General features: G+C 40.7%; 1 protein-coding gene across 41 annotated transcripts in view; it reads right to left on the reverse strand.

Annotated features, from left to right (window-relative positions):
* Positions 1-15,714, reverse strand: part of TCF7L2 (transcription factor 7 like 2) — a 212,741-nt gene that overhangs the window by 65,404 nt on the left and 131,623 nt on the right. The window lies entirely within an intron of this gene.

A 15,714-nucleotide genomic window follows, 5' to 3' on the forward strand; every position in this document is an offset into this window, starting at 1 on the left:
TGATTACTTTTTTGTTGTATATATTTCAACAGTCCCAAAGTTTGAGTGTCAGTGGCACAGATGTTGTACAGGTGTGAATCTGTCATGGAACAACCCCATTGAAGAAGATAACAGAGGGTACCCAAAACAAAAAAAATTCCTTCCAGTAGCACCTTAAAGACCAACTAAGTTAGTTCTTGGTATGAGCTTTCGTGTGCATGCACACTTCTTCAGATACCTGCATGCACACGAAAGCTCATACCAAGAACTAACTTAGTTGGTCTTTAAGGTGCTACTGGAAGGAATTTTTTTTGTTTTGACTATGGCAGACCAACACGGCTACCTATCTGTAAGAGGGTACCCAGTAGTCGTCATAGGTTGCAAAACTCCCTTCAAACTTTCCCACTCAGTTCAAGGACATAAGAGCTGCCTGCTGGATCAGGCCAATAGCCTGTTTAATCTAGCATCCTGTTCTTACAGTGGTCAACCAGATATCTATGGACCTGGCAAGCAGGACCCCAGCACAAGAGCACTCTCACTTCCTGTAGTTTACAGCAAATGGTATTCATACACATACTGATTCCTACTGTGGAGGCAGAAAATGGCCTCCATCATGCCTAGTAGCCATTGGCAGACTTATCTTCCATGAATTTGTATAAATCACTTTTAAAGCTATGCTAGTTGGTGGCCATCACTATCTCCTGTGGGAATAAGTTCCATAGTTGTAACTATGCACTGCGTAACAAAGTACTTCATTTTATCTGACCTGCATCTTCTAACATTCAGCTTCTATGGATGTTCATGAGTTCAAGCGTCATGAGGAATAAAAACATTTCTCTGTCCACTTGCTCCAAGCTATGCATTGTTTAGCTCTAACAATCATAACTCAAATTGGACACTTTCACCATCAAGCTTGCTAAGTTATATCTTCTATTGTCAAACCAATATTGGCTTCTCATGTTAGAACCCATTACATGAGACAGAAGAACACCACCTGTCAAGACTATCCAGAGGCTTTCGTGTCATTAGCACAGAGAAGAAATTTAGTCAAAAAAATTGTATTTGCAGTACAGTCAAACCTCTGTTCCCGAACGCCTCTGTTATCATGCGTTTTGGCTCCCAAATGCCGAAAACCTGGAAGTAAATGCTCCAGTTTTTGAACAGTTTTTGGAACCCGAATATCCAACATGGCTTCTGCTTCAGTGCAAGAAGCTCTCGCAACCAATCAGAAGCCGTGCCTCGGTTGTTGAACGTTTCAGAGGTTGAATGGTCTTCCGAAACGGATTACGTTCTACAACCAAGGTTTGACTGTAACGGGACCCAATTTGTTATACCATCTCAGAGTTTCTCTATTGAAAGGTACACCATTATGTATTTTTTTAAAATGGATTTCTATAACGTCACCTGTTACTCACCTTCTCTGTATACTAAGAAATGCCATGTGCCGCAGCCATTCATCATAGTGGAGTTGCTCCATCTCCTTGATTGTTTCGGTTGCCCTTTTCTGAACCAATTCAAACTCTACAATATCGTTTTGAGGTGCATTGACCAGAACTGCACATAGTATTCCAAATGAGGTAACACTGTAGATTTGTATAATGACATTGTGGTATTTGCAGTTTTAGTTTCAATTCCTTTCCTAGTGATCTCTAGCTTGGAAATAACCTCTTTCACGGCTGAGTTATCTGCTATGAAGGTCTCATTCCTGGTCAGTCACCACCAGTTCAGATCCCATGAGCATATATGTGAAATTAAGATGTCTTGTTAACATTAAATTTAATGTGCCATGTTGCCACCCAATCATGCAGGCACAAAAAATGATAAATTGGTACCAAGTGTACCATGGTTGGATGTGGTTGTTTGTTTGTTTTTGCAAGTGTTGAACCTCAGGAGATGGAAAGCAGATGATGACTTTGCAGTTATCACTGTCTTGTGTGCATTTATGATGCTGAAGTTGGTTCCCAGTTCCCAGTTCCTTATTCAACAAAGAGCTGCGTGGATAACCTAAATGTTTTATTTGACCCTATACCACAAAATATGAATTCTAATATCCCATATCATAGATCTTCCTCATTAGTGAAACTCTCCCCATCATCATTCTCTGGGGGCAAAAAGTGTTGTTTTTGTGCAAAGCACATTAATGTGCAATGACCTCAGTCTGTAGTTATGAATAAGGGAGTTGTAACTGTTCCCCTACATAGTGGCAGTCGGTAGTTCTTTACCTCTCTTTTCTTAGTGCAAAACGGGAGATACTCCGATCCTTGCCACTATGTCAATGTAGCAGCTCTGCCTAACACTAATGGACAACTTGCTTTAGATAATTGTAATTTGTTTTTTATTGCATTGTTTTTATTGTGTACTGAATTTTAAAACTGTTGTTTTGTATGGAACTGTTTTATTATACACCACCTTGATATTATTTTTATGAGGGGCAGTAGATAAATATTTTAAATACATGAACAATTTTCAGTACGATACATATGAAAGCGCTCTGTTAAGCCTCCCTAAGAGTATTCCAGCTTTAGCACCACAAGTGTGCAATACAAATGATACAAACATATGAAACTGGCAAGATAATGAAAAGTTAATTGCATATAGACTTCTATCCACTGATACATTTTTAGAAACAGAGTAACACAGAACAAAGGAAATATGCTGGAAACAACACACCAGAAATTTAGATAATCAGCTATCTTCCAGTAAAGATGCATCACTAATTTAAATGTATTAACGTTAAAAAGGTAATTAGCGCCCTTATTTTCAATTTCCCTTTTTGCTGTCTAGATCTAAAATGAATAAGGTTTAGAGAGAAAGACCTGCCAAATCAGTCTAATAACCCACTGATTTGTGCAATATGTTGATGCCTTTTTAACTGGTTGCAGAATCTGAAGTTCAACCCTAATGTTTGGGATTTGATGGGCTGCTCTATATGCATGCATAATTTCACTAAGTTCAAAATTCATTTTGTTCTAATTATTTGCCACCACCCATCAAAAATGAAAACAAAAAGCTCCACTGATATGAAAATAAATCTTTAGCATTTGAGGAATGGTAGGCCCTTTCTTTGTACTGGAAAACAATAGCTGAAATTGGGCTTTCTGTTTTGTTTTTCAGCAATGACTTCAGCACTTGTTTCTACCTCACAATGGCCATATTTGTCACATGTGAAAACAGGCAGTGGCAGAGAAATAAGATAAGTTTAGGAGCTAGTTATGTCCCTCCTTTTGCTTCCTGAGTTCACCCAATATTCGGTGAAAGTTCATCTCAGCCATATGAAAGAGGTTATGGCAGCAGTGTTCCAAGAAGGAATTTGAACTCAGCTCTTCCCTGCACGCTAACCACTGTACAACATTTTCACTACCATCTATGGCATTACTAAGCATTGAATTATGAGAACTCATAATCGCTGAGTCAGTTTGCTGCTTAGAACATGCTCACAGGGAAATAGATATTAGCAAACTGCACCATCTTCTGGTATGGCTGGAAGCATGCTGCCTAGGCTATAAACGACAAAACCAGAAAAATATATGGCCACACACTACACAACTTTTCTACAAATTAGGGAAATCTAAATGGTCTTCAGACATAATCCAACCAGTCTACAGCAGGCTTCAGTGTAACTTATTACTTTCAGAGGTATTGTAACAAGTAACTCCTCCCCAAAATGCATTCAATACAATATTCTGGAACACTGTGGAGGCATAAAAACAAAGGCTCCAGACAATAAATGAATATTTGTGTCCATATATTTTTACCCTTGATTCAATGGTATGCAGTACACAAGCAAGAGTGTTGCAAAAGGGCCAGAAAGCCTTTGGGGTATGTGGTTTCAGTGGTAATTCTAGTTTGACATTCAACTAGAGGAAAGGAAAGGATTATTTCTATTAAAATATTCCCCACCCCCACCCCAATCTCTGGAAAGGAAAATTCTTTCTTCAAAGTTGGAGGCTCTGTTCCAAAAGGTCTGGAATGAAGGATTATCTGTGTTTGCAATGCAGTCAGAAATTTTGTTGACACATATTCCAGCTATCAGTGGGACACACCAAGGCATATGTACTCCTTAAAAGCGAAAGGAGCAAAAATGCCTTCTGCTACTTTCTCTGCACATGCTTATAATCATTCAGCCCATGAACAGTTGAATATGTATCTGGATCCTAGCTGGCAGCCTCTTAATGGAGTTCAATGGAAGCAGATTGCAAACCCTAAAGAGCCTATACAGACAAAACACTGTCAATGCCTTAATTTCAGTTAAGGGTTGAGTATAGAAGACAGCACTTCTCATTGTGCACACAAATTTTCACTTAAGTCTTACACGGTGCTAGCTAACCATGGTTTGCTCTTAACATGGAATTGTGAAGCCAGTTTCAAACTCTGATTAAATTCCAAATTCTGATTAAAAACTAAATGGTCATAGAGATATCAATATACTTGCAGGAGCGTCTCCACCCAATCGTTCAGCGCCGAGGACCTTCTGGCGGTTCCCTCACTGTGAGAAGCCAAGTTACAGGGAACCAGGCAGAGGGCCTTCTCGGTAGTGGCACCTGCCCTGTGGAATGCCAGACTTTTAGAAGACATCTGAAGGCAGCCCTGTTTAGGGAAGCTTTTAATGTTTAACAGACCACTGTATTTTAATACTTTGTTAGAAGCTGCCCAGAGTGGCTGGGGAAACCCAGCCAGCTAAGGGGGGGGGGTGTTTATAAAAAATATATTATTATTATTATTATTATTATTATTATTATTATTATTATTATTTCAATATAACTCTATATCATGAGTATGGCTAGCATAAGATTCATGTGGAGAGGGAAGGGAAGGGAAGGGAAGGGAAGGGAAGGGGTGGGGTTAAGATTAGGAACATTGTGTCTGCAGCGCTTCAAGGTAAACAACAATGTATAAACAGTGGGTTAGATTAAGGTTACCATATTTTTTTCCCAACTTCCTACTAAAACTCAATAGATGGATTTTTGTCAGGGGAGTGATTTGTAAAACCCGGGACTGTCCCCGGGAAACGGGGACGTCTGGTAACCTTAGGTTAGATCCTTCTGCGTATAGAAGGGCTCCTTCCATCCACAGAATGGACCAAGATCTAGTAGCGGAAGCTCCACAATGGAGAAGCAGTTTTTATCTACTCTTTTTTTCTCCTGTGTCCTGCACTTCACCTACAACCCTGGAAGACTCCTCTGGATCTGGAACAGATTTTCTCCAGATTTAAACCTCTGGAGCAGATTTTCAGGGGTTACAAGGAAGGAAGAATCACCTATCTTCACCTTCTCCAGCATGAGCAGAATTTTGCTGGGTGGATTCCTGGATCCAATTTTGGTGAAGCAAACACGGGGATGGAGTTGGACTGTGCCCCTGGGAGTGGCACACATGTGGCACAGTTGAGACAGAGAGATGCAGAGAGGAAAAGGCAGCCTCAGGGCAGCACCTCACTCAGGGCTGGCAGAGGAGGAGAAGGGAGAGTCTTGAGCCCAGCAAAATACATGGGAAGTGGGACCATCCCATGGGCTCTGCTAAGACACCAGGTCCATTGGGCCTCTTCTCCCTCAAGACGATCATCACAACTCTCAAGACTGTTGCCTCAGTTTGCTTATTTTCCTTTACCCATCTGCTTTCTTTTCTCTCCTTTTGTGCTATGTAAACCTGAGGGCAAGGACTGGCTCACTTGTTAATGATCTCACATCATTCTGGGAGCTTTTTCAGTTGAAATATGCTTTAAATAAAACACACATCTATATACACACATACATATTTATACTATGACTCAGTGTTTACAAGCATCAGAAATCCATGGGACCGAGAAGTTGCTGGTAATGAGAAACGAGAAATGACTTTTACAGTCTTCCTTCTAGAATCTGCAAAATGGGTTAAATGGATAACAGGTACACATTCAACAGCAGTCACGTGTCTATTGTCTGAAATGGTATTCAAAAGATGCAGGTGTTTCTTTTGCAAGTTTCAGGTAGTTTAGATAAAAAGTGCAGAAGCTAGAAGGGATTATTGGAGATGGAAAAGCAAGCGCCCCACCCACCCCCTCAAAATGCAGATCAGTATATTATTACCCCCAAACATCTAACACTCATGACTAAGTCACTTGTGATTATCACTTTAGTTTTCAGCACCACAAAACCTTTGAAACTTAATTTGCATGTATGTTTCAGCTCAACTGAAAGATCATTCCCTTAACATGTTTCCCTATAGTGACAAAAATAGTACCAAGGAAATGTCACGTTAATGATATTGGGAATCCCCTTTAGACTCAGAGCTTCCTTCTGAGGAGTTATTTTTGCAAGACTTTGAAACAACACAATTGCATTTGAGCCTACAAAATTCCACCTAAGCAGTACTTCGAAAAAGTCTGTTTCTTCTTCTACGTTTGCAATTTACTAAACTTTCACCATGCATGAATGTTTATGTTTGTGTGTGTGTGGGGGGGGGGTGGCTTTGTGGTTTTTTGCACTTTAGAAGACAATTGTTTTGGGGTGTGTGGAAGGGGGACGGACGGCGGAGGCTTGTCTGTGAAATTATACAGACTAAGACACAACACAGCAGGGAGGGGGAAACCTTTTCTTTTCTGCAGTCTGCAATTCATGACCCAGAAACATGTTTATTGACACTATGAAGGAAGGCAATGTGGGTGTTCTTAATTACCACTCCTGGTGTGACTGTAGTACAAGAACTGTTTACAAGACCTCTATGATTTCCACTATAAATATAAGCTCTTTCAATACTAGCCGGTTTCAGAACCAGGGCTGAGTACTGGAATAGGAACCTAAGAACATAGGAAGCTGCCTTATAAGTCAGACTTATTGCTCCACCTAGCTCAGTTTGTCTATACTGAGTGGCAAGAAGCTATCTAAGGCTTCAGATAGGGCTCTCACCAAGCCATACCAAGTTGGGCATGGAATCTGGATATCCCAGATGCAAGAAAGGTGCTTGGCCACTGAGCTATGATGCTATGGGAAGCAAAGTTTGCTGGACTATGCACAGAATATCTTTTTCTCTATATTTTCCCATTTCCCACCCCAGAAGTAAGAAACAGATTGCCTTTGAAACCAGGATTTTAAGAATTAGGGCTGAACACACAAATCTGCTCCATTCCACTCCATCTTTCCACATTCCACAGTAGCCCAGGGGTCACAAAACATGTCTCTTTCACATTTTTTAAAAAAGAGCAAAAATGGAATACATATTTTGAAGAAGCAGTCAGTCCTTACAGAAGACTTCAGCAGGCATAAGGGTGAGCATCACTGCTTGTGTCCCTTAAAAAAACAACAACACGTGTACTCTTGACCTCTGCTGGTCATTCAAAACTCTTGCAGTTTTTGGTTTATCAGAGGCAAAGCAGGGTCTCTGCAAGGCACACCAGTAGGAACTCCCTAAGCACTTTGGGGTGCCTCAGTGATCTAGACATTTTTTTTTTTTAAAAAAGTTGCAGGTAAGCATTGGCTGAAAGCAAACATAATGTCTCTAATATTACTATAACACCAGGGATTCTGCTAGACTGGTAAAGAAAAAGCAATTTACATGTGTTGTATGTGCAATATAACATTGTGCCACCAGATGGCAACGTGGAGTCCCATTTTTCTCTACCTGTTTTCCCTGTTTAAATTTACAATGCTTTAAACCATGGGTAGGCAAACTAAGGCCCAGGGGCCAAATCCGGCCCAATCGCCTTCTAAATCCGGCCCACGGATGGTCCAGGAATCAGCATGTTTTTACATGAGTACAATGTGTGCTTTTATTTAAAATGCATCTCAGGGTTATTTGTGGGACACAGGAATTTGTTCATTCCCCCCCCCCCAAAAAAAAATATAGTCCGGCCCCCGCAAGGTCTGAGGGACAGTGAACCGGCCCCCTGCTGAAAAAGTTTGCTGACTCTGCTTTAAATTGAAACGCTTCTTTGACGTGTCTAGATCCAGCCCTGGATGGTGTGGTGGAAGAAGGGAAAGCAAATCAGAAGAGGAAGGAGGTAGAAGTCCTCCGTGACTGATAGGTCAAAGGGAGTAATTTTTAGCCAGAAAACAAATCTGTTTTCATTGTTCCTACCCCACAATCTACTTTAAAATATGTCTAGCACAGAAGTCCCTCTATATATTTGTCTACAATTCGGCAGGCTTCTTATGCTTTCGTGTCTGCGATTTTCAGACCAATTTCACATAAAATACATGGGAAAATTAGAAGAGTTCATTTTCATCCACATCAGAATTCTTAACAGCTGGCTTGCAGGAAACTCACTGCAGTAATCCTTTAGAAATGTAGCAAAGGAGTAGCTTCCTATGATTTTCATTAAACTCTGCCCAATATATATGTGTGTGTCTCTCTCTGTGTGTGTTTTCTTTTCTTTTTCTTTTTTTTAAAGGCAACTATTAAAGGTGCTCAGCAAAAACATCCCTAAATCTATCTGCCTATAATTTGGCAAACTTTAGCTAATCTGGAGCACTAGCTCACCTGTACTTTTCATCCATTGTATCAGAAGTTTAAAAAAGTTATAGATGGTTATTTATTACAATATTATTTTCCAGGACTGAACTGGGGTGTGACTGGTGGACAAAGAAGACCTGGATGCATTCCGAACCAAATGGGGCAGCCAGTGAAGTGCCCCACACCCAAGTGGGGTTCTTTCCAAAGCACCAAATTGGGATCGGAACCAAATCTTGTGGTCAATGCACACCACTAGTATATTCCAGTTTCCATATGATATTTTTATGTATTCATTGATAGTGGTAAGAATTAACAACAACAACAACAACAACAACAACAACAACAACAACAACAACAATAATTTACACCCCGCCCATCTGGCTGAGTTTCCCCAGCCACTCTGGGTGGCTCCCAATCGAATGTTAAAAACAATACAGCATTAAATATTAAAAACGTCCCTAAACAGGGCTGCCTTCAGATGTCTTTTAAAAATAAGATAGCTGCTTATTTCCTTCTGATGGGCATATTGTTTAAAAAACAGCATGAGAAGCAGTCACAAGATCTGATTATTATTATTATTATTATTATTATTATTATTATTAGCAGGAGCAGCATATTCCATGCCTTCAATATAAGGTGAAGAGTTACAATGATGCAAAAATAAAATCTAAAACCTGTTAAAGTAATTTCAGATAGCATCAAGCTATTGACTGCACACACCAATCCATTCCATTCATACATCACGCCTTGCGGAAGTCCTTCGTGGAGCTGTGATAGTCATTTCTGGTATCCAGCAGTGACAATCCTGTTGTCCCACTCATGGTAACCATGAGAAGGATCCCAAGAATCGGAATAGGAACACAACTGGTGTTTGCAAACAAGTAAGTGGGGCTCAACCCAAGTGCACTAGCAGCTGCCACTCTTGGCCATCCTATATTAATAGCTCTTTGGGATTAAACTGGATAGACAGTCAATCCATATGGATGCTATTACTTTTTATGCTGTCTTACTTGTTCAACAAAATATCAAGCGTTCAGCAATTTGTGCTATTATTTCACAGTTTTTTATATAAATAAAATAAGATTCTGAATAGCATTTTGAAATACCATATGAACAATCTCTATCTTTCACAGGTGGGTAAACGGAGGTCTATGCAGACAATATTCCTGAAAAATTAAGATAACACTTGTGTAATAGTCACATTTAACTATGGAGCTTGACAACTATTCTACAAAGGACCCTCACTCCAGAATATTATGATGAATTAAAACATGAGCTACCCTGCCCTGAATTAGCTCTTTGCTACCCCTCCTTTCTTCTGTAAAATGGAAAAAAGGGATCTTAATGATGCCCAGGGGGTGCCAATAAGTTTAAGTAGAGAGTCATTTTTGTTAATGGAATTCTAGCTTATTCAGTTTGAGTTAGAAGGATGAGAGAATCTTTCACTTTAGCTTTCCAGAGTAAATATTTGGCACTTTCATCTTCCAGTGCTTAACATGCAATCTGTCACCAAACCCTATCCCTCCCCCCTCATTTATGCGCGAGCTCGTGGGGCGGGGGAGAGAGAATGGCAAGTTTCTGATGGCAACCAGATAAGGGTAAATGCTATTCTATTGCTCTGAAAGTACATCTTACAAACTGTGGTGCATGAACAAATTGAACATCAGCTGCATTCTCCTAGAGCAGTGTTTCCCAACCTTGGGCCTCCAGCTGTTTTTGAACTACAATTCCCATCATCCCTGACCACTGGTCTTGCTAGCTAGGGATGATGGGAGTTGTAGTCCAAAAACAGCTGGAGGCCCAAGGTTGGGAAACACTGTCCTAGAGCTCTCCAATTCTGAAATGATGGCTCTTTTCATAGAATTCAGCTGCTGTCAAAGAATTTGGGTAGGTAACTTTAAAACTTCGTGCAATAACATTGAGCACATGCACTGCAGAACATGCCTTGCTCCTCATTAGACCCAAACTGCCTCTCATTAGTACTTTTACAACCTATCCCTGACACTTTCCAGCATTCAGATTCTTCAAAACAATGTAGATAGAACTATGTAAAGAGATGGGTGCAAGTATCAACTCCTCCTTGGGGTCACTTTGCAGCTTTAGGAAAGACACTACTTCTTGGATTTTGATTCATTACATACAAGATAGGAATCACTTTAAGAATGAACTTAACGAAATACCAGACAGGGAGCATTTTTCTCTATAGCTGGCCTTCAAACTCTAGAGTACCCAGGAAAGTAGCGTATTACCGGTATGTATTAATATTTATAAAAGTATATACTATCCACTCTCTAAACATAAAGGCAGTGTACAACATAAAAACATTTAACAGCTTTACAAAGCAACAGTGCATTAAAATGAATGACTACTCAAGGGATGTTTTAGACAACTACATAGGTGTATTGGCATAAAAATAAATAAATTCAAGGGACACCTGAATGTAAAAAGCAATGATGCCTGGCAAATCTCTGTTGGAAGAATCTTCCACAGAATGAGACCAGCAAAACTAAACACTTGGCTTCTAGGTAGTGGATTTCTGTAACATGGAAGACAATGAACAATGCTTCTCCAGATGCACTCAGTGATTGGGCTTGACCAGGCTTCCTCAACCTCAGCCCTCCAGATGTTTTTGGCCTACAGCTCCCATGATCCCTAGCTAGCAGGACCATTGGTCAGGGTTGATGGGAATTGTAGTCTCAAAACATCTGGAGGGCCGAGGTTGAGGAAGCCTGGGCTTGACTATATGGGCTCAGGCAGCCCCACAGGTATCCTGGACCAAAACTTTTCACGGTTTTGTATATCAGCTCAAAAACCTTGAACCTGACACATTAGCACATACAGCAGCCAGTGCAGATACTTTATTAGAGGTGTCACATGCGGTCTGCCCCCACCAGCGTTCTTGCTGCTGTATTCTATGTCAGCTGAAGCTTCCAAAACAGGCCCAAGTGAAGTCCCACATGGATATGCATTGTATGCTGTTGTATGCTGCTCATCTGACCTCCAGTCCGCCAGTCAGTCACTGTACTGCACACACACCAGCACAGCCAATCTGGTGTCTCCACTGGTTTCTTTGGAAGAACCAGTGCCTTTCCCAAAGCTAGTGCCCCAAAACTTCCTATAAAACTGTTTGCTTAACTCTTCAGATTATCACGAGCACAGTCCAATAAAGCAACAGAAATTCTGAGTCGGGGGTGGGGTGAGCAGAGATGTCCTCACAAAGGCAAAAATGCATGTGTTCACAAACATTTATGGATACTTAAAAACAATGTAACATTATTATTTATTATTATTTACTAAATTTGTATACCACCCTATTCCCGTAGATCTCAAGGCCTAAAATCACAATATAAGGCAGACATTATGCAGATGTAGATAGATAACAGATAGATAGATGCAATTATTATAATAGAGAATTCATAGAGCATCTATGCAACATTTGATGGTGATGATGATAATCATAATAATCATAATTTATTACTTGTACCCCACCCATCTGACTGGGTTGCCCCAGTCGCTCTGGGCAGCTTCCAACAAAATATAAAGAATACATGATAAATCAGGCATTAAAAGCTTCTCAATAAAGGAATGCTTTCAGACGACCTTTATCATTGTTTATCTCTTTGACATATGATGGGAAGGTGTTCCACAGGGGGGCACCATTACAAAGAAGGCCCTCTGCCTGGTTTACTGTAACTTCACTTCTCACAATGAAGGAACCACCAGAAAACCCTTGGCACTAGATCTCTATGCCCAGAATGAGGGTAGAGATTCTCCTTCAGATATGCAGGACCAAAGCTGTTTAAAGCCCTAAAGGTCAACACCAACACTTTGAATTGTGCTCAGAAACGTACTGGGAGCCAATGTAGATCTTTTAGGAATATATGTATATATGTATATACAGACACACACAGAGAGAGAGCAGTGTTCTTCAATCTTGCATCCCTAAACTTTTTAGAACTCATCCTCTGCCAGCTTACCCAATGGTGAGGAATGATGGGAGTTGTTGTTCAATAACATCTGGGGACCCAAGAGTGAAAAACACTGATCTACAGTGTTAATAAGAAGTGTTGTTCACCTCAATCAACCGGATAAAATGGCCATCATATTTTAAAGCAGGATACAGTTTGCGGAACACTTTGATATACATGGGCTCTGGTGGTGGTCTATAGTATAACAGGGTTAGGAAAAGGATTGGATCAGAGCTTTCAAAACTTTTAAAGTTGGTGACCCACTTTTTAGACACGCGTCATTTGCAACACAGTATTTCAGTTTTACTAGCAAAACGGAGGTTAAACTAACCCCTTATAAGAGCATTCGCACAACACATTAACGTGTCATGACACACAGTTTGGAAATCTCTAGATTAGATTAAAGACTGGAATACCAGTGGCTATCAAATAAAATGTCCAGGTATCGTACCTAAAGCTTGGTTGAATTGTGGGACCTACTGTCAGAAGGAAGCAATATCATAGTACCATCCTGTGGTAATTGTTGGAAACAGAACGTTGGGCTCATTGCTCCATTTGCCAAACACTCAGCATGGCTGTCATGTCTTCTGCTTCTTTTTGTCAATAATAACAAAGTAATAATACACAACTCTCTTTTCTAAATAAGCAGTCTAAACTGAGACATGCTTGCGCCATCTAGTCCTTACCAAAGGGTATGGCTGTTCTCTCTCTTTCTCTCCCCCCCCCCGCCTCCCCAGCTACTTAAGCCACAACATTTTGGCATTCAGAGGCTCTTAGCCTCTTAAATTGTCTAGGGACCTGCTGCTATTCTCAAATGGCTCATCACCTGCTGGCTGTTTGCTTGCCTGGCCCTGCTGCAGCTTTCATTCCACATTCTTCCCTTGGCATAAAAGAGAGAAAGGAAGGGTGGGGGGGAACACAGCCCAGACCATCATTTTTGCTTTGTGCTTAAGCCAAACTCCTGTCTCCTTCTCCCTCTGTTCATAAGGACTAACAACAGGAGCAAGCGGAAGCAGGTCACAGAATGTTTGGCTGTTTCTGTTTGGAACAACTGCTGTGCAGAGGGCCACACGTGAACATTTTGACTGCCACAGAATGCAGCGTGCCAAGGCTGCGCTGGAGTTATAAATGCAAAAGCTGCCCTTTGATGACACTACCCAAAAAGCATGAGGGAGAGAGAGAGAAGAGAGAAATTTGGGGGACGTAATTAATGCCCACTTCCTCTTCCATACATTTACAATGGAATTGTAAACATGTCAACTCAGAAGTAAGCCCTATTGCATTAAATGGGACTTTCACCTGGGTAAGTAGGGTTAAAACTGCAGCCTTGGTTTTAGAGTTTAAAGGCACCAAAAGTGAGACTCATACAAACATCTACTACTAATTATTAAGATCATTCTTTCCCATCCATCCCCGCAAAGTCACATTATACTCAATAACTTTCCCAAGGCTTAAACTCAGCAGGGAATCCTGCTCAGGAAGCTGTTTTCATGGCCGGGGCTATCCTGAAAAAGGAGATAATAAGAGATTGCTTCTGAGCGTATACTGAGTGCTTTTCCTCAGTGGGTAAACGATGCACACTGAGTCATCCCTATGGAAACATGGTGTGTGGTCATGGCCTCTGTGTTCCTACAATGAATTCTTCATGATGTGAGGTGGCCCAGCGTTTTGCTAAATGCATCATTAGTTCTAAGGAACTCCTTGAACTCTTGACATTGTCAATTTACCAGTCTCTAATGTGATAATATTGAAAGGAAGTTATTAGCTATAACATTTCACACATCGGTGTTCTCAAACTTTTGGATGTTGCTTGCACCTGATGTGATTCCACCTCTCTTTTGTTATTACTAGCATGAATATCGCAACAAACAGCACTGGAATATGCACAGGAGAAAGCGGCCAAATGATCCCACCTGTGGTTAAAATACATTTGTTCAGAGGTTCTTTTGCACAGGAAGATGAATGTGAAAAAAAGATCAGCTCAGACCAGAAGGTACTATAGCAATGGTAGCAGCCAGGACCATTTGCAATCATCAGCTGCCTGGGCACACGGTACTGCTTTTGGAATTCAGTAACTTGAAAATCTGCCTCCACTTCCCCTTTGCAAGATCTCTGGGTCCAAACAACATTCTGGCCACTGCATTTTCAACCCAATATCTTTGACTTTGCTTGCATACATGTTATTGCTAAGCCCCTAAAAATAAAGGCAAGTGTTTATTGACCCGCTGTCATAGATATTAAAACAGAAATGAAATTTGACCAAGGTGAAGGAAAAATGGAATCTTAATTCATATGTCAGTGCCTCCAACTTGTTCAGTTTCTTAGAAGGACGAGTTATCAACTCATTAAAAGACAATATTTAGATCACACAACACTCACATGTGTAGGCCTGCAATTAATATTTTGAGCAAAGCTTGCGCCTGCTGAAATCTGCAATGGCCATTCAAACGCTGCAAGTCTGTGTCACTGGCCACAGTCCCCTAAAGGTGGTCTACTTTCAAGATATGGATGCTAACAGTATTCCTACAAGGCTAACATTACTTCATTTTTTTAAAAAAAAAAATCTGTGGGAGATACTATTTATGCATCATAAGGACCCAAACTTTCCATGATGCAGACTTAGGTGGGGAAAAACTAATGAAATGTCAGTTTAACATGGCATGGGAACAAGACCACTGGCAGTGGCTCTCCAGCATTTTCACCAGGAGTCTCTTTCCATTTCATCAAGAAATACCAGGGACTGAACCTAGGAGAAAAGTTATAAATAACATAAACATAAGGCTAACACTACTACTACTACTACTAATAATAATAATATTTAACAGCAGCAGTACCAGCAGTACCACCACCACCAAACCTTCTTTCCTTTCACAGTGAATAGTGACATGTTCTTCAAGTAGTCTTTATTTTTCCCTGGCAGTTTCCAAAGTACACTTTTTCTGTGTGCTGTTAAAAGCAGGCTTCTTACCTGTCACTTTAGTTTGTTGTAAATGTAACCCTGATCTGAAAACTGCTGGTACTGATGACACACTAAAACAAATGCCTACTGATTGAAGGCCTTTGTGATCACCCTTGACCCCAATTCTGTAGATCATGTTAAACCTAACATTATCTCCCTGCCAATGTTGTTTTCTTAAGAGGCAAAGGCTTGGTGCAGAGCCTTGGGCCAGAGGCAGTGCAGTGAAAAGCTGACAGGGAAAACTATTGGAAGGTGGAGCTCTAAAGCAGCTATTTCCCACTCATGGCTACTCCTTATTCAGGTCTCCTTTTCCTCATTACCTAAATGCAAGGTGAAAGGGAGTTTCTACTGTATGTAGTAGGAAAGCCAAACCAAGGAAAGGGT

Source organism: Podarcis cretensis (genome assembly GCF_951804945.1).
Source record: "Podarcis cretensis genome assembly, chromosome: 5".
NCBI classification, from domain to species: domain Eukaryota; kingdom Metazoa; phylum Chordata; class Lepidosauria; order Squamata; family Lacertidae; genus Podarcis; species Podarcis cretensis.